The sequence below is a fragment of the Mesoplodon bidens genome, assembly GCF_964165515.1.
Source record: "Mesoplodon bidens genome assembly, chromosome: 3".
Classification (NCBI taxonomy): Eukaryota; Metazoa; Chordata; class Mammalia; order Artiodactyla; family Ziphiidae; genus Mesoplodon; species Mesoplodon bidens.
In genome coordinates, this window is record NC_138178.1 from 8049378 (window position 1) to 8068324 (window position 18947).

Sequence of the window (18947 nt, forward strand, 5' to 3'; positions counted from 1 at the left end):
TATATATCAAAGGATCTGCTTCTTGGTTCGCTTTGAATTTGTCATACAAACGTCCAGTTCACACGGACTGTTCCAGTCCCCCTTGACAAACTCAACTAAAGAACTCATGGTTGCTTTTTGTTTTGTTTTATGTGTTTTGGGGTTTTCTGTCATTGCTGTGGAGATTGTTTCATGAGAGGAATTTTATTAACTCTAGAAAATGTGATGGACTAGAATAAAACAGATTGGTTGACACAACCATGTTGGAATACAGTCTCTGGTACCAGGCATAGCTGCGGGACTTCTGGACTTGGTGGTACTAAGGGTAAAGAGCTCTGGGGTGGGCCAGTGTGATGGTCAGGAGATAGTCTCCCAGCTGGGTTCTTCGGATGGCAGACATCCTTTATTTCTCTGCTTTCTTTTTCCCCTTGGGAAAGCATTCCAAGAAAGCAAGGGGAAAATGTAGCATAGAGAAGGGCTTCCCAAAGTCATTATCTCACCCAAATGGCATCTGACCTACAAAAGTGGCATTGACCACACATCCATTAGCAAGGCCATTCCATACCCATTCATCAAGCCTCCAGCATTGTCATTGTCATAGTGCGTCATGTCTTCACAACCAAATAAGAAAGGGGATGTAGGGCTAAGCCTACACGCCTGATCTTTGAGAAACCAAAGCAAGAAGAACAACAGAAACTCCTATTATGGAGCTTAAACTACTCCAGGGTAGATTTTATGACGACATGTCATCCTAGAGCCGCAGGAAAAGCCACAAGCCTATGCTTTTATATAAAATACACATTTTCATTCATTCTTTGTCATTACATTTCTATTAAGCTCAAGACGCTGAGGATTTAAAAAAAACAAAAAGTAGGTTTGCTACATTAGAGGGAATTTTAGAGAAATTAGTAACAAATTTCTTAAAACCTTCTAATATGTTATGAACAACATAAGATGTAAGAACATCAGGCCAGCAGTTGGGGCAAGGGTTAAAAGGAATTTAAGCTATAGGTAAAAAAAGTAAGTGTTCTTATTCCTGATTTACCTCTTACCAATTCTACTTGACTTCCTTTATGTCTGGAGGAGAAACATTAACTTCTTCCTCACTGAGTTATCCTTAAACCTTTTCACGGCTTCTAGACACAAGTTTTCTAATATCTTCTTGGTTCCCGCTTGGAGGGAAAGTTACCTCTCAACAGCTCTCCTCTGAGCAGTTAATTCATCTTAATCTCCCTCCATGAGAAGGAAGAAGAGATGGTTCTCAACGGAGGGCAGGCCCTCCTCCCAACTTTATAACTTCACTCCCGACAGGCCCCAGACCATTGCCCTTCCAAGCGCTTACAACCCCGAAACAAAACAGGGCATCCATTTTTTTTCATAGAAGGCCATGATCACGTAAACACAGGCTTGCAAAATATATGCTCAAAAATCATCCTTGGCCACTGAGTCCCAAGGAAACCAAGTAACAGGAGGTTAAGAAAGAGAAGAGCTGGGGGCATTTAATTTCTCTTCAGGGTCTGGACTGATTTGATTCAGGCAGCCCTGATTTTATTTCTACTGGGGCCTGGCATGTATATGAGAACTGACTTTCGTAACCAGGGTAATTGATAGGGTGACATCACTCTTATGGCCCTAGGATCCCTTGTATAATGGTTTGTAGCACTTGCGGGAAATATTTCTAAACATAGCTCTTGGCGTGCAGCTCTGGAGCGCTTAAGCCAGAGGGCAGCTCCTGCCTCTCTGCTACTTTCCCAGGGACCCAAAATATTTTTATGTACACAGCCAAGCATTTTTTAAAAATTATTCTCCTACCCCCAGATGATCAGAGGGCGCTCCCCAGCATTTATATCAACGGGTCTTTTGGGATCCCAGGTTGAGGAATGATGACGCACTGATGACTCTTTGTCAGAGCTGGGATGTTTTCCAGACCCAAATATGGGATTCAGTGAGTTAGTGAGCAGTGCTGCAACGCCTCGGGATTTCAAGAGATTGTTTGGGTTTGGGTTTTGCATGTCGCCCACTCACTTCACCAGACAAGTGCTATTTCTAAATATCCTTTTCCCAAAGAGCTGGCACTGGGATTATAAAGTGACAAATGGGAACTTGCAAAAGCGTTTGGACTTTTGATCCCGATGGTGGGCGTGAGGGTGTCAGAAGGAGAGGAGGGGGAGGGGAAATTCTGGGCTCTTCTGTGCCTTCTGCCTCTGTTTCCCCAAAGTCCATCTGCATGCTTGAGGCCAGCCCTCGAAAGGCAGCACTGCCTGCTGGCCGTTCGTGCCCCACCCTACCCAAAGCCATATCTTAGAACCCAACCAGGAAAGTAAGATCGCTACCACTTCATAACCACTAGGATGGTTATAATCAAAAGGACAGACACTAACAAGGTTGACAAGGATATGGAGAAATTAAAATCCTCATACACTGCTGGTGGGAATGTAAAATGGTGCAGCAGCTTGGGAAGACAGCTTGACAGTTCCTCAAAAGGTTAAACATGGAGATATCATATGATCGAGCAATGCCACTTCTAGGTAGCTCTCCAAGAGAGATGAAAAATATGCCTCCACACAAAAACTTGTACATGAATGTCCATAGCAGCATTATTCGTAATAGCCCCAAAGAATAAACAACCCAAATGCCCATCAATGGATGAATGGTTAAACAAAACGTGTTATCTCTACACAATGGAACTTTATTCAGTAAGAGAAAGACATGAAGTGCTGATACAGGCTACAACATGAATGAACCTTGAAAACGTTATGCTCTGTAAGAAAAGCCAGGCACAGAGATCACATTTATGTAAAACGTCCAGAATAGGCAAATCTATAGTGACAGAAAGTAAATTAGTGTTTGCGGGTGGCTGGAGGAAGGAGGGAGAAAAATGGGTAGCTGATAGGTATGTGGTTTCATTTTGGGGTGATGAAAATGTTCTAAAATGAGGTCATGGTGATGGTTGTACAACCCAGTGAATACACTAAAGTCCATTAAATTGTATACTCTAAATGGGTAAAGTGTATGGTATATAAATTATATCTCAATCATGTGTTCTTTTTTTTTTTTTTTTTGCGGTACGCGGGCCTCTCACTGCTGTGGCCTCTCCCGTTGCGGAGCACAGGCTCCGGATGCGCAGGCTCAGTGGCCATGGCTCATGGGCCCAGCCTCTCCGTGGCATGTGGGATCTTCCCGGACCGGGGCACGAACCCGTGTCCCCTGCATCGGCAGGTGGACTCTCAACCACTGCGCCACCAGGGAAGCCCCATGTGTTCTTTTTTTTTTTTTTTTTTTTGCGGTATGTGGGCCTCTCACTGCTGTGGCCCCTCCCGTTGCGGAGCACAGGCTGCGGACGCAGAGGCCCAGCGGCCATGGCTCACGGGCCCAGCCGCTCCGCGGCACGTGGGATCTTCCCAGACCGGGGCACGAACCTGTTTCCCCTGCATCGGCAGGCGGACTCTCAACCACTGCGCCACCAGGGAAGCCCCATGTGTTCTTTTTTAAAGAATACTAACAAAGAATGATGGGCCACCTTCATTTATAAAGTTTCCAATTCTGCCCATACTGACATTTTTGGTTACACATGGAGATTTAATAACAAAAGCATTCAATGAATAGAAAGAGCTGTATGTGCAATAGACTTCAACCCAAGTTTGACCCTGTGTTGGAAGTCATGGCGGGGAGGGGATATAGAATTAAAACGTGCGTTAGTAGCGAAGGCTGGAAAGGTCTGTGACACAGAAATGTTAACTGTACACAAAACCCAAAAGAAATCTGCTTTCTACAAAACCTAAAGATATGGTTGACAGGTGTTTCTGAACACACCCCTGCTTTTCCTCTCACTGTTGTGGATTCGTTTGTTTTCCAGCACCTTCTCAGGCTCACTTTGGAATAAGTTGCCTGTTGATCCTCTTTAGGTCTTCTAAAAGAACAAATGTGGCTTTTAGTAGGCCTTAATTCTGGCTGAAACGTCTTGGCATTGGGTCTCAACTGGACCGGGCCTTGATGTTGGAGAAAGTGCCCTTTCCCTTCAGGTTCTATCAGCAAAGGATAACATAACACAGGGGTCCCCAACCCCCGGGCCGCAGACCACTACTGGTCCGCAGCCTGTTAGGAACCAGGCCGCACAGCAGGAGGTGAGCGGCCGTGGAGCAAAAGCAAAGCTTCATCTGCCGCTCCGCATCGCTCCCGTTACCGCCTGAACTGTCCCCCGCCTTCTGTGGAAAAATTGTCTCCCACGAAACCGGTCCCTGGTGCCAGAAAGTTTGGGGACCACTGACATAACGCATCTAAGAGAATCTTTAAAAAAATGCTATTTATGCCTCCCAGTAGCTGAATTTAACCTGACATAGAGTATGGGAGTTCTCCAGTCAATCTAGTGGCTGACATTTTCTAAAATAGATGTCAGTAAATAATCAGTGAATAATTAAGATGGGTTAATTAGATTGCATTTCTGAACATGTTTCTTTGGTTGCTCTAAATAGACTTCTCCGCATGTGTGCCATTTCCTGTCTTTGTGAATTTGCTAATTTTGTTCCTAATGACGCTACGCATTACTTCCAACTTAAGAGTTCTTCCAAGTTCTTCTCAAAGCAGTAATTATGTCTGAAAACATCCCTGGAGTCAAGCAAAGGCATTTATTGCTTTTTAAAAAATTCCTCTGTCTTTACAAAAACAGTGAGGAAAGTCTGGGAGCAGGGATGGAAAACCCAAAGGCATGGAGATGGAGGGAGCTGGACCAAGGGTGGAGCAGCTGGTGGGGGGCGGCCCAGGTAGGGCCCTGCCAAGCCTCCCCCGCTGCACCCCGTGCCCTACGAGGCCCCACCCATCTCTCCTGCCTTTGACCTGGGCACGAACTCCTGGCTTCACCAGGCTTGCCTCTCCCCAGGGTTAGCACCTGATTTAGAGCCCCCAGCCTCGGTTCCCTTCCCAAACGTGGAACCACAGAACCAGGACTTCAGTTCTCCCTGTGATGTCCCCCCCCCGCCGCCCCGCCCAGGGCAAACGGTAGGCAAACAGGCAGCAACTGACCCAGTCCTGCCAACTAACTGAAGACTTAGACACTTCACCCCAAACATTAGCAAAAAGGTTCATGAAAGGAGAGGAGATGCAGGGTGGATCTGGACGATGTCTCCTGGGCATCTCACGGTACTCCTCTCCCTTTAGATACCCAGAAGGTCACCGATTCATTACTCCTTAGGTTTAGTGATCAACTGTCTAAATGGTAAATCACCTAGAAAAGCCCAATTTTCTATTATTTTTGAGGAAAGAATAAAGAAAATGATTTAAAGGAGTTGGGAGTCAGTAAGACAAATCCAGGTCATTTGTTGGCCTGGTGAGCCCTGGTGTCATGTCCCAACACCACCGCAGTATTCACATGGCCTGGACAGGTCGCTCTGATTTCCTTCTCTGCAGCCGGAAGGTGTACACACAGGGACACACGTACACACAGATGCACACACAGACACACAGAGATACACACATCTGTATCTAATTGCTTGAGCATCATAAATCCCTTTAAAAGCACAGGGCATCGGGGCCTCCCTGGTGGCGCAGTGGTTGAGAGTCCGCCTGCCGATGCAGGGGATACGGGTTCGTGCCCCGGTCTGGGAGGATCCCATATGCCGCGGAGCGGCTGGGCCCGTGAGCCATGGCCGCTGGGCCTGCGCATCCGGAGCCTGTGCTCCGCAACGGGAGAGGCCACAACAGTGAGAGGCCCGCATACCGCAAAAAAAAAGAAAAAAAAAAAAAAAAAGCACAGGGCATCACGGTCAATGGTAGCAGTGCTGTTTGCATGCACAGCCTCAGATGCCATCGGGAAAGCTGCCCGGTGAAAGTCTGAATTAGTGACCGGAGGTCTAGGGCAGAAACAGACATGACTGAAGAGACGGGGCCAGCGGAACTGGTGAGCATCCTCCACATGCACCTGGGCATGACCCGTCCCTGTTACCTGTGCCTCCACGGGCTCGAAGACTTCTGCTGACATGACCAGGCTCAGACTGCAGGCTCCAGAGCCAGTCTCCGCAGAGGGCATCCCTGTCCCCATGTGCGGTAAAGACCTCAGGGCAGTTCAGGAATTCATATGTTCATATTCAGGCATGTTTTAAAAAAGCTTATTATGGCACATTTAGACTTCAAATATTCCCAGACCATAAGCTAAATATATATTTAACTTTTTTTTTTAATTTTTAAAGTCACATTATTTAATCATAGATTAAAACAGTGGCTTTAAAATTATCCCTATCCATTCCATAATTACATGCTCTGGATAAGAGCCTGGTTCACAGCCAAAATCCCCAGAGGATGGGGAGTGTGAGCTTGGGGACATAGACAACGCTAACTATGATGCAGCTTGCCTTTGTTTTTTCTTGAAAATACCAAGGCAGTTAGCTAATGTTAATGGAACAATCACTGTCCATATACTATTTGTTTTTTTAATTTACCTTTCTTCCTTTCTTTTTCTTTCTTTCTTTCTTCTTTAGTAAAACTATCTCTGCTGATGTCTTGTAGAAAGACAAGATTCCTTTGTAACCCCCACTGCCTTTTATTATGGGGTGCGTGAAAATAAAGGAATAATACACAGGAATGAAATCATGCAGTTTTACCCTGGAGCCATGACTCACGGAAAAATGATAAAACTCATCTGAGAAGAGTTTAAATGAAAATGGTCTTCACATATTCATTACATGAATGAATACATGGATCCACAGCAAAAGGAAAAAAAGGGATTCCAAGAAGGTGACTTAGAGAAACACAAATTTGGAAATGATCTCAAGAGTTTTATACTATCAGTGATAGATAATATCCTAGAATTACCTGATCATGGGAAACGCTCCAAAAAATTAAACTAGTGTACATGCCACACCCTGCGTTATCCACTTTAAGAATACCCCCTGATAGGGACTTCCCTGGCAGTCCAGTGGTTAAGACTTTGCCTTCCAATGGAGGGGGTGTGGGTTCGACCGCTGGTCGGGGAGCTAAGATCCCACATGCGTCGTGGCCGAAAAAAAAACAAAACATAAAACAGAAGCGATATTGTAACAAATTCAATAAAGACTTTAAAAATGGTCCACATCAAAAAAATCTTTAAAAAAAGAAAAAAAGAATATCCCCTGACTTAATCCTCACAACAGCCCTGTGAGGTTGGTATGATTTCCATCACTATGGATAAAGAACTACTAAGTCGGAGAAGTTAATTTGTCTGACCTCACGCAGTAAGTGGTAGGGCCGAATTCAAACTGTTATGTCTGACATCAGGACATTCTAGAAGGTAGTGAGTTATGAGTTCTGTGAGTTATGTTCTACTAGTTTCCTGATGACATTAAAGGTTTGAGTTGAAGAGACAAGATAATCAATCAATCAATCAATATAAAGTATGTGCAGAAGGCAAATATGCCTCAGTGACTACCATGCGCTCAAAATGACGTTGAGACTTAAACACGCCCTTCTCGTAACTGTACAGGTTGCGTTATGATGGAATCTTCTCCTACCTCTCCCCTCCCCTTCTGGCTTGGGCATCTCGTCTTTTGGTCTATAAGCTATTGAATTAGGAAGCAGATGCCCTTCTGAAACATGGTTTAAAATAATCAAAATAATCATAATAAATAAAATAATAATAAAAACAATAATCAAAAATAATCAAAACTCAAAATAACTTGATTGACATCTCAGATAGCTGTACCTTGTTTAACTGGAGGTCCTTCCTTGGATTAAGGTCACCACAGGGCTTATCTAATATGTGATAAAGTCACAAGAGCATTTATAGAAAATGACCCTTCATAGGGAAAAGGAGGTAGGCTACCTTTACCCCCTTTATCTGCTTTCCTCCAAAATCGCAGATGTGGATATTACATCTAATAGATAAGTTTTCTTACTGCCCTTTTCTTCCTAACCTAAACTTGGGAGGTTTCCAAAGTAAATGCCTGGCTTTTTGCAAATTGCCCACAGAAATAGCAGTTTTTTCCCAGTGTTGATTTAAAAAAAAACAAAAAGAAACCCAAACTGGCCTTTTGGCTTGCGATGCAGAAACTCTGGTTCTCGAAGTTTTAAAGAGTTAAGAGACTAGATGGAATGCCTTGGGAATGTTGGCAGAGAGGCTGAAAATCCATCCCCTTTGTCTCTCACCCTGGATGGAATCCGGGAACCAGGAGCACACAGTGATGACTCGGGGTTCACGTTCTTCTTTCAATTCTGTTCTGATCTGCGCCGAAAGTCACCTGGGGGTCCAGCGAGGTCTACCGAGTGCCTGTCCACAGTGGGGGAGGCTTATTTTTACCTAGTCCCTGGGGACTTCCCAGAGGCAGCGAGAAACCATTTTCATTTAGGAGCCGTTTGCTCATCCTTGAAGGAAAACAGTCCCGGAAGATTAATGAGGGTGGTGGGGAGGGAAGCTGGGGATGAGGACGACGGACCAGGAGAAGGCAGAGTTATTTGGATTGCATTTTCCTGGCCCGATGACATCTCAGTGACATTTGAACTTGGCGTTAGGAAAAGAACACAGCCCTGTGTGTGGGTCCTGGGACCAGAGGGGCAGAGGCGGGGCCTGGGCTGGCATGGCTGCGGGGCCGCAGGGCTCCGAGGACCTGCTGAGTGGCTGGGACCGGCTGGTATGGGGCCTGACTTGCCGGCTGCTGAGGACGTGCCGAGGGGGCAACCTGCGGGTCCTGCAGCTGATGCTGAAACCATGGTGCATCTCCAGGGCTGTCTACCAGGTGGGACCCGATGCTCCTCTTCTGTTTCTTTGCAGCATGAGAAACCCATAGGGGATGGTGGGGAAGGGTTGTCGACTGTTGTCACTTGTGTACTATGTCCAATAAATAAAGGGGGGGGGGGTTCGCTTCAGCTGGCATCTCCTAGGTGCCAGGCTCTGGGAGAGGTGTGTCGTAAGCAGGATCTAACTCAGTGTTCCAAACAACCTGATAAAATAGGCATTTATGGCACCTTTTGGAGATGGGGTTATTGAAACTCAGGGAGGGACGTAAGTTGTTCAGAGTTACCCAGCTGGTAACTGACAGAGCCCTGTGATTTACACCCAAGTAAAAGACGAGGATGCCCTTTCCACAAGTTCATGCCCCTCTCACAAGAGATGCTGTTTTCTCATAGAGAGAGAGAGAGAGAGAGAGAGAGAGAGAGAGAGAGTGTGTGTGTGTGTGGTATAGAGGTGGCAACAAGCTGATAAGGGACATTGGCTGGGCGGGACAGGAGGTGAGGAGAGAAGAGCGCTGTGCAGCAGTATCGGGTCCCCGTCCTGCCATCCTCACCTCCCTCCCCTTTGGTGGCTCCCCTAGTCAGACATCCCCACACAAAATGTGAGAAAGAGGGAAAGTTTTCTGCAGGAGGGTGGCCTTTCTGAATCAGTTGGCTGGGGATGCAGAGCTCTTAAAAAGGGAGAGACAAGAGAGTCTGCTCTCCCATCCAGACTGGTGGCATGAAGCCAGGTCCCTGCCGGCCACGGGCGTTTCAGTCCTGACAGCCCAGCCGCGCCTGAAGAGAAGGAGCCAGACTTCCTGAGGGGGGTGAGGGCAGGGGAGCAAAGGGGTAGCTGTGCCCCTGCCTGGTTCTCGAAGGAAGGTGTCACTAGCTCTTCCTTCATTGATGCTTTCTTATAACGCAGTTTATTTCGCTGATTTAACTTGAGTGGCTTGGATCCTCTCTCTTTGCTTCCCAAACCGCTTGAAAGCAAGCAGGCACAGTTGGCCTTTGTATTTTTAGGCATCATTTGGCGGTGTAGAATCCCTTAATGAACCGTAATGGCTACACAACCCAGGACGGTGTAGCCACCCTTCCCCCCAAGCCCTCCTCATGGAATGTCCAGACCTGCACTGAAGGGATGGCTCCTTGGAAAACGTACCCAGGAGCCCTGAGTTGATTGTACAGGGGGGCAGAGTCCTCCCAGAGCCCCCATTCCTTCTCCTTCTGCCCACGGGCAGATGGGATGAAGACTTTCCAAGTGGCTTGCAGGAAGGGGTTTTGTTTGTTTGTTTGTTTTTCAGAATTCTTGTGTCTGAAGGGCTCATACCCATGGTTTTACTGTAAACAGCAACTATGTCTGTAATAGATCATATATAAAAGAAACTTGAGAGAAGTCTTCTCAAATTGGACAACAATCTGGAAAGTCTACACAATGTTTCCCATGACGAATTGTGAATCTGAAAGACTTCTGGAAAAAAATCTCCCAGATGGGAGATTCAAGCAGTAACTAACATGGTTAGTTGGTCCATTTTTTTTTTTTTGAAACCTTGGTTTTAGAGTCAGTTCTCCAACAGCGTGGTGTTTGGAGGTAATTCCTTAGTCCAGATGAGTCTGTCTTATTTGTTGCTGATTACGAATGAGTTTGGGGGTCCTGGCTTCTTACATCTGTCTCCCGCTTTCTTCTTATCTCCTATTTGTCCTCTCTTATGTTCCATCAAGTTACATAAAAATCAAGATTCTAAATCAAGCGAGCAGGGTGGCCTAGCCCAACCTCAGGGGGACTTTTTTTGTGTGTGTGTGGTACGTGGGCCTCTCACTGCCGTGGCCTCTCCCATTGCAGAGCACAGGCTCCGGACGCGCAGGCTCAGCGGCCATGGCTCACGGGCCCAGCTGCTCCGCGGCACGTGGGATCCTCCTGGACCGGGGCACGAACCCGTGTCCCCTGCACCAGCAGGTGGACTCTTAACCACTGCGCCACAAGGGAAGCCCCCAGGGGGACTTTTTTAGGAACCTCCCTTCTTGTTACAAGTGTGTTGGAGAGAGCACTGAATTATTAGACACCAGGCCTGGAAAACATTATCTTCCTGCTTCAACCTCAACTCGATTCATCAGACACTTACTGAATAACAGTTGTGGGCCTGGCCCTTGGTAGGCAATTGGGACTCAAAGACTAATCACACCTCATGCTTGTCCATGGTTTGTCTCTGGCCAAACTGCGCTGGTCAGCCAAGCCAGGGTGCCCAGAGGGCAGATGCCTATGACCCACACAGCCTGTCTGCAGCCAGCAGTTAATTCCCACAGGTGGGTCTGGAAAGCATTTGTGGAGGGGAAAGTCAGGACGGCAGGTCTAAACTAGTTCACTGACCTAAGAGGCCAGGTTGACCAGTTAGCTATCTGCGGAGCCGGGCTAAGGGCCTTGGAGAAGGAAGGGAAGCTGAAAGCAAAAGGCAGCTGCACTGGGCCTGGGTGAACTGAAGGAGTCCCTGATGAGACTAACCATCTCCTGGGCAGCTTTACCTGCTCCCAGACCTTTTACCTGCCAGATAGGTAGGTTTCCCACACCAAGCAGTTCTGACACTGAGTGCCTGGAGTTAGCACAAGTTCAGGTTAAGGGCTCAGGTTAAGGACTTCCCCCACACTTCAGACACCAACCAAGCAGGGTTGGTTTAATGGGACACGTACAAAATACCAGCCCATCCTCAGGAGCTCACAGCCTCCTGGGGAAGAGTCAAGAAAACAAATCGAGTTTTCAAGGGAGAAACAGAGAGTAACTAATTTTGCTCAGGGAAGACTTTTCAGAAAGTCTTTTATTCTCTCAGAGCCTTTGCTTTCTCAATTATAGAGTATAGCTTCATAGCAGTATAAGGGATAAATCAGGGCATATTTGTGAAAGTGTGCTGTAAATATAATACTAAAGTATATACAAATGGGAAACGTTGTTGTTTTTATTGAAGTATTGTTGCTGTACAGTATTATATAAATTACAGGTGTATAATATAGTGATTCATAATTTTTAAAGGTTATATTCCATTTATAGTTATTATAAAATATTGGCTGTATTTCCTGTGTTGTACAATATATCCTTGAAGCTTATTTTATACCTGATAGTTTGTACCTGTTACTCCCCGACCCCTATATTGCCCCTCCCCCGTTCCTTCTCCCCACTGGTAACCATTTGGTTGTTCTCTATATCTGTGAGTTTGCTTCTTTTTTGTTATATTCAGTAGTTTGTTGTATTTTTTAGATTCTACATATAAGTGATATCATACAGTATTGGTCTTTCCCTGTCTGACTTATTTCACTTAGCATAATGCCCTTCAAGTCCATCCACATTGTTGCAAATGGCAGAATTTCATTCTTTTTTATGGCTGAGTAGTAGTCCATTGTATATATGTACCACATCTTCTTTATCCATTCATCTGTTGATGGACACTTAGGTTGCTTCCATATCTTGGCAATTGTAAATAATGTTGCTATGAACATTGGGGTGCGTGTATCTTTTTGAATTAGTGTTTTGTTTTGTTTTGTTTTTCGGATATATACCGAGGAGTGGAATTGCTGGGTCATATGGTAATTCTATTTTTAGTTTTTTGAGAAACTTCCATATTGTTTTCCACAGTGGCTGCACCAATTTACATTCCCACCAGCAGTGTACAAGGGTTCCCTTTTCTCTACATCTTCTCCAATATTTGTGTTCTTTTTTGATGATAGTTGCTTCTAAATCTTGGCTATTGTAAACAGTGCTGCTATGAACATTGGGGTGCATTATCTTTTCACATGAGCGTTTTCATTTTCTTCGGCTATATACCCAGGATTGGAATTGCTGGATCATATGGTAGTTCTATTTTTAGCTTTTAATTATTTTTTTTAATGTACTGTATTCTTACCACTTTTTATCTTGGGAAAAGTTCATCAAGAGTGCCTTTATTTACTAGTGGTAAGATGATTAATGGCCATTTTTATGTATTTCGTTTAGGCAATTGTCTAAGGAAAAACTCTCTGTTTTCCTTGACTCTCACTCTGCTTTATACTCACAATGCTTCTGACGCCAGATGGGTAGGTTTTCCACACCAAGCAATTCTGACACTAACTGCCTGGAGTTAGCACAAGTTCAGGTTAAGGTCTCAGGTTAAGGACTTCCCCCACACTTCAGACACCAATCACAAGTCTCCAGTTTACCCACAGCTTCTGGCTGACTTGGCTACAAATTGGAGGTTCCCACGATCCCCTCCTTGGATTTGATCGTTTGCTAGAACAGCTCACAGAACTCAGGGAAACACATTTATCAGTTTATTACATGATAAAGGAGATGAGAAAGGATACAGATGAATAGCCAGATGAAGAGATTCATAGGGCAAGGTCTGGGAAGGTCCTGAGTGCAGGAGCTTCTGTCCCTGTGGAATTGGCAGGCACCATTATCCCAGCACATGGATATGTTCACCAACCCAGAAGCTTTTTGAACCCCGTATTTTGGGGACTTTTGTGGAAGCTCCATCACGTAGGCATGATCAGTCATTAACTCAGTCTCCAGCACCTCTCCCCTTCCCAGAGGATGGGGGTGGGGCTGAAAGTTCCAAGTTTCTAATCATGGCTTGATCTTTCTGGTGACCAGTCCCCATTCTGAAGCCATCCAGGAGCCCAACAAGAGTCACCTCATTAGAACAAAAGACATTCCTGTCATCCAGGAAACTCTAAGGCATTTAGGAGCTCTGTGTCAGGAACCAGAGTCAAAGACCAAATAGTAGAACCAAAGATGCTCCTAGTGCTCTTAGGAAATTACAAGAGTTTGAGGAGCTCTGTGCCAGAAGCGGGGGACAGAGAACCATATATATTTTTTTCTATTATCTCATAGTAATGTTATCATGGTTTACAGTTTCTCCATTGGCTGAAGTGATGGCTGTCAGTCCCTGGCTGGACTTTTGATTCAATTGGGGAGCTTTTAAAGCAACCCATGCCCAGGTCTGACTCCTAGGGATTCTGATTTAATTGATCTGGTGCTTATATATGTATGTTATTAAAGCTTTCTAGGTGACTCTATTGTGCAGTCCAGCTGGAGAGCCTCTGAGCTGAAGGAGGCTTATTCCACTGTCAGAGAGTAAGCAGATACTTACAAAAACCCCAAGAGGCTGCATCTGAGTCACTGTGGGGGCCACTTTAAAAAATATATATATATATATATTTTTTTAACATCTTTATTGGAGTATAATTGCTTTACATTGTTGTGTTAGTTTCTGCTGTATAACAAAGTGAATCAGCTATACATATACATATATCCCCATTTCTCCTCCCTCTCTCATCTCCCTCCCACCCTCCCTATCCCACCCCCCCCATCCCACCCCTCTAGGTGGTCACAAAGCGCCGAGCTGATCTCCCTGTGCTATGTGGCTGCTTCTCACTAGCTATCTGTTTTACATTTGGTAGTGTATATTAGTCCATGCCACTCTCTCACTTCATCCCAGCTTACCCTTCCCCTTCCCCGTGTCCTCAAGTCCATTCTCTACATCTGCGTCTTTATTCCTGTCCTGCGCCTAGGTTCTTCAGAACCATTTTTTTTTTTTAGATTCCATATATATATGTGTTAGTGTACGGTATTTGTTTTTCTCTTTCTGACTTACTTCATGCGATTCATGAGATTAGTAGGAAGCGCTAATAGAGGACAAAAGGGATTATGTGACATCTAAGAATGAGGGTCACGAATAATGGTTTGACGAGGTTATCATGAGGATTAACTCAGTTCAAAAGAAACCCATTGATTGGCACATAAGAAGCACTCAGTAAGTGTTAGCAGCTTTTATTATTACAAGAATAAATGTGATCACCCATGGTCGAAACTGTGAAAAGGGTATGATTTGACCCTTAGTGCAGCAGTGGCTTTCTCTAGAGCAGGACTCAAGTGTGGCTCTGGAGGGAAACCTTCCTCATTTCCAGATCCCCACCCCAGTCTCAAAACAATGGCTCTAGCTCTGCTGGAGCATGTCAGGCAACACAGATCTCTTCTCTGCAGGGACTTTTGTCTTCCTGAAGTGACTCTTCCTCAGGACTTCTTTCTCATGAGGGTTAATCATGGAGCCTGAATGTTATATAATTGAGGGTGAGGATGTTTTAAAAGAAAAATAATTTAAAAATTACACAAACTTAGGTGTGGAAGGAAAATCACAACATGTTACAAACAGAAGAAAGGTAACAAATACCATAAGCATCATGAAATCCAAAATAGTAACAAATTTGTTAATTAACTGCCTAATACATCTCTATTATACATTTTTCCCTACATACTTCAGCTCCCTACTCTTCCATCTGTTTTTCACGAGGCAATGACTTTGTAATATTTTCTGTAGTGAGGGAAGAGAAGGAGAAGTTGGTCTTTCCTCTAACATGGCTGATCAAAATCTGTGTTTTTATTACTGTTAGTTGAGAAAGGTCTTGTTCAGATTCACAACTTGTCTTTGGAAATATTGGGCACATTTTTAGGATTGTCAAATTTGGAAATCCTTCTCTCAAGTTTCTTCTATGCATGATCTATTATCAAACATACTGTTTATAGTAAAACTACAATAAAAGAGAGCTCTAAACAAAGGAATTCTGGAAAAATTCAGTTATGTTCTATCTCCTTTGATAAAGAAAAAATTACATGATGCTTTTACAATTGCCTTTTTATATTATATACACTCCTGACAGAGACAACACTTTCACTTTTGACTGGGGGTTATGAGAACCAAACTCTACTTATAATTTTGCTGGTCTGTTGAATGGAAGATTTCTCTGCAGACTAGGTTCTGGCTCCCTGCATTTATATATACATACTTTTTATTGAAATATAATTGATTTACAATGTTGTGTTAGTTTCAGGTGTACAGCAAAGTGATTCAGTTATACATATATATATATACAAAGATATATTCTTTTTAATATTCTCTTCCATTATAGGTTATTATAAGATACTGAGTATAGTTCCCTGTGCTGTGCAGTAGGTCCTTACTGGTTACCTATTTTATATATAGTAGTGTGTATATTTCAATCCCAAACTCCTAATTTATCCCTACCCCCCTTCCCTTTTGGTAACCATAAGTTTGTTTTCTATGTCTGTGAGTCTATTTCTGTTTTGTAAATAAGTTCATTAGTATCATATTTTTTAGAGTCCATATATAAGCAATATCATATGATATTTGTCTTTCTCTGTCTGGCTTCCTTCACTTAGTATGATCATCTCTAGGTCCATCCATGCTGCTGCATATTGGCTCCTTGCATTATAAACCTGATTTCTCTTGTGTGGAGGCCACACACTTCCATAGCCAGGTGCTATAAGATGTAGTAATATCTGGGTAAGACCCTGGGCCCTGTACCTTCATGGACAACAGAAGGTAAGTCAGCACTTAAGGGTGAGGAGTAAGGCTGGAAACCATTCCTTCAATGGTATCATCCATTTCCATCTGTTCATAGATAGATGGAAATGACTGTGAACTTCATATTTATATATATATCCCTCTAAACCCAAACTACATGTATCCCAACTCAACTTTCCCTGAGCTCAATTCTAAAAAATACCTGTGGCCATTCCAGTGTTACGTGATCAAGATGGGAAGCTTAACAGAGGGTAGGTCAGTGCAGACAGAGACAGTCGTCATAACTGACGGCAATTAAAATAGCTCCTTATGCAAATATGGCTACCTACACATATTACTAGGTATCATCCCAAAGACCTGGAAAAGGCCCCAAGGAGTGACGGGCCCTGAAGTTTAAGCTTCATTAGCATCACGATGAATCCACCTTTGAACCCTACCACCCCACCCCTTATCACCAGTATGAACTACAGGAAAATTAAGATAAATAAGACCAATAACCTGAATTATTGCTGTGCCATAAATTGCTTCTGGCCCCAAAGATGGAGACCACATATGTAAGGCATATGGAGCCTGTTTTAGATTATTTTTTTTTTCAGTTGGATGTCATTCATTTTTTCAATTTTTTCATTTTTGGTCTATTTGTAGAAACAGTACCCTTCATGAGAGTTGTCAACTTTGTTTCTGTTTTTTATTTTCTGAAACCTGCTGAACAAAGCCCAAAGAGGAAACTTACCTGTTCTTCCTGACTTTAAGATATAAGCTGTAGGGAAGAAACTAGGAGTGGGAAAATGTCCCAGTGTACGTTCCCATCTTCTTCCAAGAAGTGTGATTTCTTACATAGTTTTAAAATCATCCATGGTTCACCCATCACTGCTTCTTCTAGAAGAAAATACGGACCAATGGCTAGAGTGACAACCAAGTGTCAGGAATTGGGGAACAGTCCTTTTTTTAATTATATAGAGTGGTTCTGACCCAGTGTTCTGACACTGACTATCTGTGGCCCACAGAACCAGCCTACATTGACCTGTATGTACTGCATTTCCACAAACGCTGCCAGAAAACAGAAACAAAAACAAAAAAACGACAATAGGTGAGCCAACAGAGGAGATTGCTTTATCACCCCAGGATGGGGTTTATAGTCACAGAGAATGATTCGTGCATTTTCTTCTTAGTAGGAATTATGTTTCTGAAACTGAGAGGTTCTAGAAGTAGGAATCATTTTGAAACTGCAACTTTATCAACTGTCTGCATGATGAGTTATAATGATATCAGTGATAAATTCTCCTAATGATAAACAATTCCTCTAAAAGGGGATTGGGTTTGCAATGATTCATTTGCATCTTCTAAAGCAACTAATACAACCAGCCTGGGACCGATGGATGATGCCTGATTTCAAAAAACATTCCCACATGTGCAGAGCTAGGCTTTGATGCTCAATTTGCTATTTTTGCTGTTCCTCTTTCATCATTTCATTCCGGCAATGTATGTTTTCCAAGGGTTGTGCTTTTCATATTATTTAGTGCCCACATATGGTACGGGGCTGAGCCTTTTCTCTGATGATCTACAACATGTGTTATGGTTATAGCGGAAAAAAAAATAGACTTGCACCAAGAAGAACAATTAGCAAATTTATTCCGTTCCTTTCTACCTTTTGTCAAGTTTGTGCATTTGTTTGCTTCAACCTTTTCTGCCACCCACTATGGCTGTTGGTGCCTGTCAGTAAAGGCTGATGTGTTTGCATTTCTGCAGATGTGCTTAAATGTTACACACCCTGTGTTTGCAACAGCATTTTCTTACATTGACAAAGAATCACGTCTTTGCAGTAGGACCATTCAAAACTCTTGAGTTTGCAAAACTCATTCTTGAATTTTCTAACAACATATTTACAAACAAAGCAGGAGCTCAGTTTTTACTTTGTTCAGAAAATATTTTCGAGTCTGACATGGGGTATGTTTTCATCCTTCTTGAAAGCACTTTCCTTGGTTCCAGTGAGAAAATAATACTTTCAGGGTTTAAAATTAGCTTTCAGTCACTACATCAAGCAACTCACTTCGGGCCAGTCCCTCTCAACATATGCTAATTTACTGTGGAAGCATCGTGGAAGTCAACTCAGAAGTTTTTCTTTTGACCAATATCACACACTACCTTTGAATAGTGAGGGCTTCTAAACTTCTACTCAGGTGGGGCTTGGAGACAGTAATCCCATCAGAAGGAGAGTAGCCAGTTTTTTGGTTAAATTGTATGTTTGTTTAAGGGTCTATGGGGCTGGGGCTGATAGAGACTGGGGGATCTAATTTCTCTGACATTGCCTAGAAATAATGATTATTTAACTGAATGGCAAGTCTTCGCCTAATCTCCTCAAAATGCCCTATTCTTCACAAAGTGGTGTCTTTTCAAAATCCCATCAATTGAGAGACGATTTTTCACCCTTTCTAACTTCAAGAAAAACATACATGCATCTTTTTATAGTTTACAGAGCGCTGTCAAGTGCATTCTCTTAGTTTTGATTCTTGACACCAGTGAGGGGGGTTATAAATGAGAGTACCACATCAAGGCTCAGAGAAGTTAGTGGCTGGTCTCTTGTCAGGTAGGACTTCAGCATCTATGTTATCAACATTTGTTCTGGGGTGATGATCACCTACGCAAGTGCCAGCTGATTTTAAGGCGTCTCTTTCTACAGAGTGATTTGGGAGAAGATGGGCAGTAGTAGCTGCAGAAATCAAAAATTCTAAGTTATATTTTGTAGCTATACTAATAAATAGGGGTACAGCATATTTCTACCTCAGTTTCCTCACTAAATGAAGATTCATTCATTCCCTCAGGTGTTTGTTCATTCATCTAACAAATAATTAAAGAACACCTGCTAAGTGCCAGCTATTGTGCTGAGTTCTACAGATAGGATGGTGAACAAAACCAAACATGATTCCATATTTGTATAGAGATTAT

General features: G+C 43.5%; 1 protein-coding gene across 5 annotated transcripts in view; it reads left to right on the top strand.

Annotated features, from left to right (window-relative positions):
• Positions 1–18947, top strand: part of FRMD4A (FERM domain containing 4A) — a 351864-nt gene that overhangs the window by 24355 nt on the left and 308562 nt on the right. For 2 of the 5 annotated variants that reach the window (XM_081229329.1, XM_081229336.1), the window contains exon 1: positions 8660–8678. The exons of the other annotated variants lie outside the window; for them this stretch is intronic. The gene's annotated coding sequence lies outside the window, so the exon portion shown is untranslated. Of the gene's footprint in view, positions 1–8659; positions 8679–18947 lie in introns of those variants that run through there. 5 annotated transcript variants of the gene reach the window in all.